The sequence below is a fragment of the Staurois parvus genome, unplaced genomic scaffold (genome assembly GCF_062004578.1).
Source record: "Staurois parvus isolate SC_StPar_1 unplaced genomic scaffold, SC_StPar_1.0 ptg001004l, whole genome shotgun sequence".
NCBI lineage: Eukaryota > Metazoa > Chordata > Amphibia > Anura > Ranidae > Staurois > Staurois parvus.
In genome coordinates, this window is record NW_028318800.1 from 249,495 (window position 1) to 262,314 (window position 12,820).

Here is a 12,820-nt window from a genome sequence, read left to right on the forward strand (position 1 = left end):
AGGCCGGCGGGGCAGGCCGTTTTGAGTTTCAGATTTCACCTACATAGGTTGACGGGGCAAGCTCTTTCCTCCTGCGGCACACTCTCTGCTCAGAGCCCCCCCTTGCCCAGCCCAGTACAACTCCTCCCTCTGCACTCTCATCAACCTTGCTCAACTGTGGGGGGGGGGGGGGGGGGACAGGTAGGCCACACTATGAGCTGCCAGAAATCTGGAAGCCAGAGGGCCCCCCCAAGTCAACTTTAGCATTGAGGCCTTTTGGCTAAGATCAAGTGTAGTATCTGTTCTTATCGGTGTCCAGTAGGGGTGCTCCACCATCATTCCTGCTTGCGGGGATGATTGGTTGTATAGTACCCCTGCTGGTAGGATGGGGGTCCTGATGGTTAGTACAGGCTGGAACATAAACCGAGGCACCCACAGGCTGCTGGGGCCCGGGAGTAATTCCCCCTGGAAAACCAGAGGGGCCCAGTTCCTCCTGGTTTGAATGGATCTACCTTGTCTGGCCAGGGGCCGGGGAGGCAGAAAGTCCACGAACTAGTGCCCCCTGAGAGTGGTCGCCTCAGGGGTGCTCTTAGTAACACTTGGGTGTGGGACCCCAACGTGTGAAAAGGCACATGGTCACTGTTTCTAACACTTTTCCTGCACTGCGCCTTTTGGCTAGGTCCAGGGCAATTTTTGCTACGGGCCTCAGGGCCTGGCCAATGCACAATTACACGGCCACTTATTTATTTTATTTTCTCCTCACCTTTGTCACTTTTCACTTATGTGTGTGTTTTGTTTCCCACATGATGGTAGGATGTTGGTCCTCGGGCCTACCCTGAAGTCTAGGGGGAGGATGTGTGGCCTTTTGGTTCCTTCCTCCCCTGTCCCTAGGGGGTTTTCTCTTCAGGAGAGCCCCCTTACCAAGTACTTGGTGGCTGACTTCGGCTGGCCACAAGGAACGGGGTCCGCCAGGCCTTTTGGCTAGGTGGACCACATGGGAACCTTGTCCCTGTCAGGAGCTTCGTGCCCCTGGGGATCAGGGTAGAGATCCAACCCCTTCGGGGGGTGGACAAAGCACACCCCTAAGTGCACTTTTTTGTGTTTGTGTTTTTGAACTTGCACGTTTTTGGTACACTTACGGGTTTTTCGTTTTTCGCACGTTCGCGGACTTAAAAAAATAAAAAATTGAGGCCCACAAGCTTCAAGTGCTTGAAAGCCAACCTGTCCGGCAAATGCTATACGTGCCAGAATACGGATAGCCGCGCCAGTCTTTTGACACTTTGGTTACCTGCACACGCCTGGCTGTGGCTCAAAGCACAAAAAAATATTAAAAAGAAAAAAAAAAAAAAAAAAAAAGCAAGCCTCCATCCGAGTCTCTGCTGAGCAAGAAATTTTTCACAGATACACTTAATTTGGATTTGCATAGAATTAATCCCTCCCGTAATCCGCGTCCATAGAACGGCAGTTATTTATAGACACATCAAAGGGGCCGAGAAGAAGAGGCACCACATGGCAAAGAGAGATAAATCTCGTCTCCCTATGACTGGCAGGCAGGGAAAAGGGCAGCGTAGAGAGGGTGGAGGGCGGCGGGGGTAAGTAGAGAGGAGTTGGGGTGGGGTGCGGCAGAATCCGCAGACACCGGGTCAAGAGCGCTCTTCAAACTCAACAGCTTTGATTTGCCATATTGCCACTTGATGGGAGCGCCGCTCCGCTCCTTCACAAGACGCCTGCGCTGACTACAGGCTAGTTTATGCAAAACGCCATTCAAAAAAAAGACGGAAAGAATCTGTTTCCAAGCAGTTACAGCGGCCATTGGATTCCTGCAAAAAGGATTCCTCTTCTGTGCTAAGAATCTGCCTAATTTAACCCTAGGTTCACATCTGTGCGGGTGGTGCCGCTGCAGATCCGCACGGAAATCTGTACAACCGCACAGGGGCGGATTGACAACTCATGGGGCCCCCGGGCAATAGGGGATCATGGGGCCCCTGTGTCCTTGCCCAAACTCAAAAAAGCCTATGAAAAATGTACCAGGGGCATCTCATGGGGCCCCCTACCCATCCTGGGCCCTTGGGCAGTGCCCGAGTTTCTAAATGGTCAGTCCGCCCCTGCAGCCGCACCACCTGCACAGAGAATTGCGGACCTGTGGGCGAGTGCCATTAGTTCTAATGGCACGCTGCCCGCACTGGAAAACGCAACTGTACTGAGAAATGAAGTTCCCGTGTGGGCTGTGTTTTCGGAAGAAGTGGAGGGACTTCTTCCCTGTGTCCTGGGGCACGGGAGTTCATTCAAATGAATTGGCTCTCGTGTCTGTGCAAAATGCGGCCCACACGGCCACATAGATGTGAAATCTACAGCTATTACAATACTAACACCATGTAATCGCGGGTTTTTTTTAACAGTTTATTGAAATTGTACAAAAGTATAACAAATCAAGGTACATAAGAACAATCGCGTTTAACCGCCAGAGCCTGTTTTGGTTTTTCTTTTTTTTTATTTTGCCCACATACTTTAAAAAATTAATTTTATGCCTGAAGATTACATAAAACCCCCAAAACATGATATCATTTCTGAAAGAGGACACCCTAGGGCAGTGGTCTCCGAACTGCAGCCCGGGGGCCAGATGTGGCACTTTGCTTGTCCTTATCTGGATCTTGGGGCACATTCCAACATCTGACACCAATGATAGGGCACTATTCCACCAACTGACACCAATGATAGGGCACTATTCCACCAACTGACACCAATGATGGGGCACTATTCCACCAACTGACACCAATGATGGGGTACTATTCCACCAACTGACACCAATGATGGGGCACTATTCCACCAACTGACACCAATGATAGGGCACTATTCCACCAACTGACAACAATGATGGGGCACTATTCCTCCCACTGACACCAATGATGGGGAACTATTCCTCCCACTGATACCAATGATGGGGCACTATTCCTCCCACTGATACCAATGATGGGGCACTATTCCACCAACTGACACCAATGATGGGGCTCTATTCCACCAACTGACACCAATGATGGGGCTCTATTCCACCAACTGACACCAATGATGGGGCACTATTCCACCAACTGACACCAATGATGGGGCTCTATTCCACCAACTGACACCAATGATAGGGCACTATTCCACCAACTGACACCAATGATAGGGCACTATTCCACCAACTGACACCAATGATAGGGCACTATTCCACCAACTGACACCAATGATAGGGCACTATTCCACCAACTGACACCAATGATGGGGCACTATTCCACCAACTGACACCAATGATGGGGCACTATTCCACCAACTGACACCAATGATGGGGCTCTATTCCACCAACTGACACCAATGATAGGGCACTATTCCACCAACTGACAACAATGATGGGGAACTATTCCTCCCACTGACACCAATGATGGGGCACTATTCCTCCCACTAATACCAATGATGGGGCACTATTCCTCCCACTGACACCAATGATGGGGCACTATTCCACCAACTGACACCAATGATGGGGCACTATTCCACCAACTGACACCAATAATTGGACACTATTCCACCAACTGACACCAATGATAGGGCACTATTCCACCAACTGACACCAATGATGGGGCACTATTCCTCCCACTGACACCAATGATGGGGCACTATTCCTCCCACTGATACCAATGATGGGACACTATTCCTCCCACTGATACCAATGATGGGACACTATTCCTCCCACTGACACCAATGATGGGGCACTATTCCACCAACTGACACCAATGATGGGGCACTATTCCACCAACTGACACCAATGATAGGGCACTATTCCTCCCACTGATACCAACGATGGGGCACTATTCCCCCCACTGATACCAATGATGGGGCACTATTCCACCAACTGACACCAATGATGGGGCTCTATTCCACCAACTGACACCAATGATAGGGCACTATTCCACCAACTGACAACAATGATGGGGAACTATTCCTCCCACTGACACCAATGATGGGGCACTATTCCTCCCACTAATACCAATGATGGGGCACTATTCCTCCCACTGACACCAATGATGGGGCACTATTCCACCAACTGACACCAATGATGGGGCACTATTCCACCAACTGACACCAATAATTGGACACTATTCCACCAACTGACACCAATGATAGGGCACTATTCCACCAACTGACACCAATGATGGGGCACTATTCCTCCCACTGACACCAATGATGGGGCACTATTCCTCCCACTGATACCAATGATGGGACACTATTCCTCCCACTGATACCAATGATGGGACACTATTCCTCCCACTGACACCAATGATGGGGCACTATTCCACCAACTGACACCAATGATGGGGCACTATTCCACCAACTGACACCAATGATAGGGCACTATTCCTCCCACTGATACCAACGATGGGGCACTATTCCCCCCACTGATACCAATTATGGGACACTATTCCACCAACTGACACCAATGATGGGGCACTATTCCCCCCACTGATACCAACGATGGGGCACTATTCCACCAACTGACACCAATGATGGGGCACCTTTCCCCTTACTGACACAATCAATGGTTTACTATTCTTCTTTTCAAAATCAACAGTGTGGTACTATTCCTCCCATTAAAACCAATGATGGTGCACTGATGCCACAGGCTGGCCTCCCTAAACCCTGAAGGACCGTAAACTGGCCCTTTGCTTGGAAAGTTTGGAGACCCCTGCCCTAGGGAATAAAATTGTCGTAGTGTCAATTGTTTATGTCACATGATACTACCGCAAAAGTCTAGGAAAAGCAACATTTCAGGAAAATATACACTAAAGTTAAATTTAGGGCACACACCCAATTTTTGGGTAGCAGATGTGGTTGTACCAAGTAAATAGATACCCAAAGTGCCAAACCTTAAATTTGTGTGCGCCTGTGAAATGGCAACAAACTTCAGTACCCCATATTTTCTATAGCGGACTCTTTAAAAGCCCCCTATAGGTCATCAGTTTAGCATTATGGAGGAGGTCTGGTGCTGGAAATATTGTTGTTGCTCTGGGGTGCACCGATATGTAACACATCTATCGCAATTGACAGAGAGGAGACCTCATCAGTCTGCTGCTGCTCCTTCACTTTCCAATCACTGGCTGGAGGGCAGGGAGGTATCCATGCTGTTTTATGCATGTTTAGTAGGGAAAAGTCTTAATAGCTGATGTCATTGTAGATTTTAAAGGACAAGCATTTGAATTCAGTGCAGATCATGTGTTCATTGACGCGTCGCTGAGTGTTTGTTTTTTTGCTGAGTACGGCGACGGCGCTTATGATAACTGCAGAGCACAGTACCTGATCGGCAAGGCAGAACAAGACAGACTATCACACGTGAAATGTGCCGCTGCAGCAGCGCTCCCAAGCAATGCACAGCCCTTATCTCGCCTTTCGAGGGCCGCTTGTAATGAGCAGGCAGCTGCTGCATATTGATGAAATAAGTCCACATCGCCGGGGTATTCTGGGATGTGAGTTGGAATGGCCCTGGCAACGCTTTAAAGGAACGCAGTACCACTAATCTTCAGCCAAATGAGCTGAACACGGGAAAATATATGGATTGCAATTGCTGGCTTCCTTCTGAAAATGCTTCTTGCCTGGCTGTTTTTTTTTTTTTTTTTACAGAATCACAGATCTGAATTAAACTTGATTCCACTAGAAACTCCTGAAATGTGTAATTGTTCCCAGTTAGGCGATTTAGAACATACTAGGCAAAAGAAGATTGTCATGACAGCCAAGAAAATAGCATGTACAGAAGGATCTCAGCAATGACAGCCAACATGCAAGGGTTGATTTACTAAAACTGGTGAATGCACGATCTGTACATGGCAGCCAATCAGCTTCTAACTTCAGCTTGTTCAATTAACCCCTTCGTGCCAGAGGCTCCCGACCCTTCACGGGGTTTCTGACGGTGGCAGGCAGGGCGTGGTTTAGGGTCATGTACTTAAAGTGTTTGGCTGTCACATGATTTCCAATCAGCTTCTAACTTCAGCTTGTTCAATTGACCCCTTCGTGCCGGTGCCTCCGGGCCCTTCAACGGGTTTCTGAAGGTAGAAGGCGGGGCGTGGTTTAGGTCATGTGCTTGCTGTGATTGGTTGTCACATGATTGCCAATCAGCTTCTAACTTCAGCTTGTTCAATTAACCCCTTCATGCCGGCACCTCCTGGCCCTTCAAGGGGTTTCCGACGGCGGAAGGCGGGGCATGGTTTAGGGTCATGTGCTTGCTGTGATTGGCTGTCACGGCGGTCACATGATTGCCAATCAGCTTCTAACTTCAGCTTGTTCAATTAACCCCTTCATGACGGCACCTCCTGGCCCTTCAAGGGGTTTCTGACGGCGGAAGGTGGGGCGTAGTTTAGGGTCATGTGCTTGGCTGTCATGGCGGTCACATGATTGCAAAGGTCCCAATCACAAGGAGAGATTGGGACCTTTCCGTGGGACGCCAACACACTTGCTGGGAGAACGCAGGGCGCGTGCTCTCGGCACATGTTTATTTACAAATGGTACGCAAATATGCGTCAAGGTTTCATATTTGCATATGCTCGGCGTGAAGAGGTTAAGATTTAACAATAAAACCTGGAAGCTGATTGGTTTCTGTGCAGAGCTGCACCGGATTTTGCACCCTTCAGTTTTAGTAAATCAACCCCATAGTGACAGGTTTCCTTGGACAGCAGGATATTGTATTAGGCTTCATTCACGTGAAGGGTCCATTCAGGTCCACCTGTCAGTTTTTCAGGCAGACCTGATTGGATGGTCTATTCATCCCTATGCACCGGCGAGTGTAAACGTCTGTGTCTTTGTACACCTGCTTACCTCCAATCCGGTACAGTCCGATAAAGAAAAAATGGATGAGAATCTGTCCCCTCCTGTCTAGGCTCGGATCAGAAGGGCAATTGGGTGTAAATGGACCCATAGAGCAGAGCGGACTCTGTCCATGTCCTGTGGACATGGACCTATCATCCTCCCTCTCTACACCGATCAGCAGGGGATCAGTGGACAGATCCCTGTCTGATGAAAGCGGAGTCCGCCCTGCGACCTAAAGAGAAACTCCAATTGTTTCAGCAACTACAAATACTGAAAGCTACAGACTTTTAAGAAACAGACATGCAGCAGCCCAGGAGTCCAGTGAGGTATATATGGGTGTCACCAACTTGGCTGTAGGAGGCGGCTGTGACTTCCTGCTGTTTCATTGCCGGCTCCTCACTGTGCATGCGCAAGATTGCGCTGTGCTGTCAGACTGATCCAGCAGCATCCTTATGATGTGTGAAGTGTCCCAGGCAGTTGCAGATGGTGGCGGAGGGGTAAACTTATTGGGCGGACAGACTAAGAAGTTCAGCCCCCCCACTTTGCCCGCAGCCTTGTGGGACACGTCACAGGTCATGGCTCGCGCATGCGCAGTGTGAAGCCACAAGGAGTCACAGCTAGTGTTCTTTAGTAAACATGCTAGTGCTGGAGACCTGAAGACTGGTGAAAAATCAGCCTGGGTGAGGACAGCGCTGGATCCCTGGGGGAAGTAAACTTATTTGGGGGATGGGCCAAGAAGTTCAGCGCCCCCACTTTGCCCACAGCCTTGTGGGACACGTCACAGGTCACGGCTCGTGCATGCGCAGTGTGAAGCCACAAGGAGTCACAGTTGGTGTCCTTTTGTAAACATGCTAGTGCCGGAGACCTGAAGACCGGTGAAGAATCAGCCTGGGTGAGGACAGCGCTAGATCCCGGGGGGGGGATTAAACTTATTTGGGGGATGGGCCAAGAAGTTCAGCCCCCCCACTTTGCCCGCAGCCTTGTGGGACCCGTCACAGGTCACGGCTCGCGCATGCGCAGCTTGAAGCAGCAAGGAGTCACAGCTGGTTTTCTTTAGTAAACATGCCAGCGCCGGAGACCTTAAGACCGGTGAAGAATCAGCCTGGGTGAGGAAAGTGCTGGATCCCTGGACAGGTAATTGTCCTTTTATTAAAAGTCAGCAGCTATAGTATTTGTTATTTTTTTTTTTGCTCTAGGAGAATTATGAAGGTGTGAGTGAGTACCTGTCAGAAAAATAAAATCAAATACTTTAGAGGGAGGATTAGCAGTACTTTAACATTTAAGTGAAGGTCAGCTTTAACCCCCTTCATTTGAATGGACTCCCGTGCCCCGGGACACGCAGGGAAAGAAGTCCCTGCACTACTTTGGAAAACACAGCCCACACGGGAACCTGGGTTCCCAGTACGGTTGCGTTTTCCAGTGCGGGCACTAATGGCACCCGCCCGCGGGTCCGCATTTCTCTGTGCGGGTGGTGCTGCTGCACGGATTTTCACGTGGATCCGCAGTGGAACCACCTGCACAGATGTGAACCTAGCCTTAGTGAGGACCTGCATCAAATAAAAACAAATAAATAGATGTAACTTCAATCAATAAAATCTCCCAGAAACGTTATTTGTGTTAAAATTGTTTTCAATATTGTTAAAGCAGAACTAATCTCTCTACAGTATTCACCTCCACCCTCTAGTGATGCATACGTGCAGGAGCCGCTGCACCATGGCACACAGCAGGTATCGTAAATGTGGTCTGCGCTGTGCATGCGCATCTCAAGTGTGAGCTGCAGAGAGCTCCGCTATTATATTTGACATGAAAAAGTATTGCGGTTGCAACAACAGTTTGTTAGTATATTTAAATATGCCAGTACATCTAAGACTCCCCTTCCCCTAGAACAGGGGTGGGCAAACTTTTTGACTTGAGGGCCGCAATGGGTTCATATATAGGACCCGGGGGTCGGACCAAGAGTAGATGAATGATGTGTATGTGTCATCCATAGTAAGTATAGTAATATTCCCCATATAGTAAGCATAGTAATTAATCCCCCATATAGTAATTAATCCCCCATATAGTAATTCATCCCCCATATAGTAATTCATCCCCCATAGTAAATCATCCCCCATATAGTAATTCATCCCCCATAGTAATTCATCCCCCATATAGTAATTCATCCCCCATATAGTAATTCATCCCCCATAGTAATTCATCCCCCATATAGTAATTCATCCCCCATAGTAATTCATCCCCCATATAGTAATTCATCCCCCATAGTAATTAATCCCCCATATAGTAATTCATCCCCCATAGTAATTCATCCCCCCTATAGTAATTCATCCCCCCTATAGTAATTCATCCCCCATAGTAATTCATCCCCCATATAGTAATTCATCCCCCCTACAGTAATTCATCCCCCCTACAGTAATTCATCCCCCATAGTAATTCATCCCCCATATAGTAATTCATCCCCCATATAGTAATTCATCCCCCCTATAGTAATTCATTCCCCATATAGTAATTCATCCCCCCTATAGTAATTCATTCCCCATATAGTAATTCATCCCCCATATAGTAATTCATCCCCCCTATAGTAATTCATTCCCCATATAGTAATTCATCCCCCATAGTAATTCATCCCCCATATAGTAATTCATCCCCCCTATAGTAATTCATTCCCCATATTAATTCATCCCCCATAGTAATTCATCCCCCATAGTAATTCATCCCCCATGTAGTAATTCATCCCCCATATAGTAATTCATCCCCCATATAGTAATTCATCCCCCCTATAGTAATTCATTCCCCATATTAATTCATCCCCCATAGTAATTCATCCCCCATATAGTAATTCATCCCCCATAGTAATTCATCCCCCATATAGTAATTCATCCCCCATATAGTAATTCATCCCCCATAGTAATTCATCCCCCATATAGTAATTCATCCCCCCTATAGTAATTCATTCCCCCTATAGTAATTCATTCCCCATATTAATTCATTCCCCATATTAAGTCCCCAAGTCCCCCCTGTATCAATTCACTTACCTTTACTCCGCGCGTTCCTCTCGCCATTTCCCGCGCCGTTCCGGTGTAGCATGAAAATCTGTCTCCTATGAGGATCTGTCCCCCTCGATGTATCTGCGCTTGTGCCAGTTTCAGGCATTAGCAGCCGATCGGGGATCTCCGGCACATGCGCAGATACGTCGAGGGGGACAGATCCTCATTGGAGACAGATTTTCATGCTACACCGGTCTTCAGGGCGGACTGTGAGAGGAGCCTAGCGAGAGCCTAGCTCTGCGGGCTGGATTAAAAGGTCCGCCGGGCCGTAGTTTGCCCATTGCTGCCCTAGAATGACAATGCTGCCATCCAAAGGTGTCTCCTGTGCTCCTTCAACCAAAATGGGGGCGCTCTAATACAAGAGGTGTGTTACTGGCTGGATCATCAGGTGAAACCAGAGGGGAAAAAAAAGCCTAAAAAAAGAAAATGAACGCAGCCACCACATCTAGTGATTGGTGAGCTGCAATATATTACATTTTTGGTTTTATGTTAACTACCACTTCAATGTCTGGTCTTCCAATTTCTGAGGATGTTTCATGGTTCTACAGAATCCGATAAGCAGCACCAGCGATTGTTACATTTACCCTTTCAGTAGCTGCTCATGCATGCCAAATATGCTGCAGTTTGAAAGTACAAATACATACATTTTCTTATCACAGTATCACTTTAATGGTAGATAATTCCTTTAAAGGGAAGGATAACACCTCACCCTCCCCAGCTCAGACAGAATTCGAAGCACACTGGAAAGAAGGCCAAAAAACCAATCCTCTTATTTAGGACGTCTAGTTCTAGAGAGATAAGGAGATTTGAGCTTTGTGTGGACAACAGAGAAGCTTATGCCGGGCATACGGGTAAGCACTGGAGGCATAATCTTTGAACTCTGGGACTGCATGCAGAAAAAACTATATTAATGCAGGCCATAGACAGGTCGAAATCCGGCCGTTTAAAAAAAACAAAAAAAAATGAAAAATCGGTCGTTCAATAGGCCGACGTTACCACCAACGGTAAAAAAAAAATCATCCCATCTACGGCTGGCATTTAATTACTTCTGTCCCTGCAGAGAGCTCCGCTATTATATTTGACATGAAAAAGTATTGCGGTTGCAACAATGTATCTATTTGTATCCATTTCGGATACAGCTGGTTTATTGGGATACAAATAGATACATTGTTGCAACCGTAATACTTTTTCATGTCAAATATAATAGCGGACTGGAATTCTTTTTCTTCTTCTTTTTCTTCTTCTTGCAGATCATGGCTCATGCGCAGATTTTTTATCGGTAACAAGATCGGCTGATGTGCCCATCATTGCTGGGAAAAACGGCCGATCGGCAAAATAGGCCGATTTTTTTCCAACTTCACCGATAAAAGAAATGTGGCAAAATCACGAAAAACGGCCGACCAATTAACCCACTAATGGTGCAAAAATCGGCCAATTTTATTTTCGGCCGAAAAATCGCTGATTTTCGAGCCGTCTATGGCCTGAATAACTCTTAAATTATAATTTGGCACATTTAGGACAAAAGTGCTTATTCAGGGCAAAGGGACAGGTCCTCACATAAGAATAATGTAAAGAACCAGAACAACACAAGCATAGTAGGCCAGTAGGTAATGCCAACACATTTCAGGGGATCACTTGAATGCTGGTGGTGATGGGGGAAGATACTAGACAGTGAAAGTAGAGGATCAAGGACCAAGGATCAGCCACTGTCAGACAGGCACATGCACTGTCATTATACTAATCCTTGATACTCTGCTTTCACTGTCTAATATCTTCCTCCAGCACCGCCAACATTCAAGCCTTGACGAAGGGGGAGTTATGATCCTCTGAAATGCGCTGGCTTTACCTACTGATCCTTTACCAAAATTAATAAATCTATACAGGTTTTGTTATAAAACTTTTGACACTGTCAGAATATGGATCTGAACCTCTCGACGTCTGCAGTGTCTGGCTGTCACTCTTCTCACTGTGCTACTTGAGATGCTGGACAGCTCACCATCTGATCCCTTAGGACAAGGTGTCAAACTCCAGTTCATTGCGGGCTGCATCAGCATTATGTTGCCTTAAAAGGTACGACTAGATGTCTAGAGCACCCTACCCCTCTTACATCAGATGTCAAGAGGCCCCCTCTCCGTTGCATCACAATGCAGCCCCCTTACCTCCTGCTGCTGCTGGGAAGAAGCTGGGAAGTAGAAAGTGCAGGGTCTGGAGGAAGACCAGAGGAAGTCTGGAGTCAGCTGAATGCTGAGACCGGCGGAGGCAGAGACGAGGGGGTGCTGCAGTTGCACAGAGAAGAGCAGGATCAATAAGAGGAATTCTGTCCTCTATGCTGCCAGGAGAGGTGCAGGCCTTGTGTTTGACACATGTGCCTTAGCATAATCTTGTCGTTTCTAGTGAACCTTGAACTTCTTGCTCCTCCCATGAACTTCTGGATTTAAGCCAAGTCTCTGCACTTCCTTTTTGCCAGATTATTGAGTGCTTTCTAGCCAATATCTTGCTTCTTTGCATACCTGCAGCTGTCCTTTTCTTCACTACCACTTGTTACCAACCTTTGGCTTGTTCCTCGACTACGCTTTCGCTTGACCCCAACCTGCAGCCACTTGTTACAAACCTATGGCTTGTTCCTCGACTACGCTTTCGCTTGACCCCTACCTGCAGCCACTTGTTACAGACCCATGGCTTGATCCCTACCTGCTATATCTGTTACTGAACCATGGCTTGCTTATCTCCTTGTGGGGCGATCCTGAGGGCCACGACCTGGTAATAAACCATCTCCACCATCAGGAGCTTAGGTGAAAACTGGTTAGTGCTTAGACCTGGACAACGGCTTGCTTATCTCTTGGTGGGGCAATCCTGAGGGCCACGACCTGGTAACAAACCATCTCCACCATAAAAAGCTCAGGTGAGTGCTGGTTAGTGCTTGGACCTGGACAACGGCTTGCTTATCTCTTGGTGGGGCGATCCTGAGA

At 47.6% G+C, this 12,820-nt stretch overlaps 1 pseudogene; it reads left to right on the top strand.

Annotated features, from left to right (window-relative positions):
• Window positions 1–239: 239 nt before the first annotated feature.
• On the top strand, window positions 240–356 carry LOC149441321 (U2 spliceosomal RNA; annotated as a pseudogene).
• The last annotated feature ends 12,464 nt before the right edge of the window (window positions 357–12,820 follow it).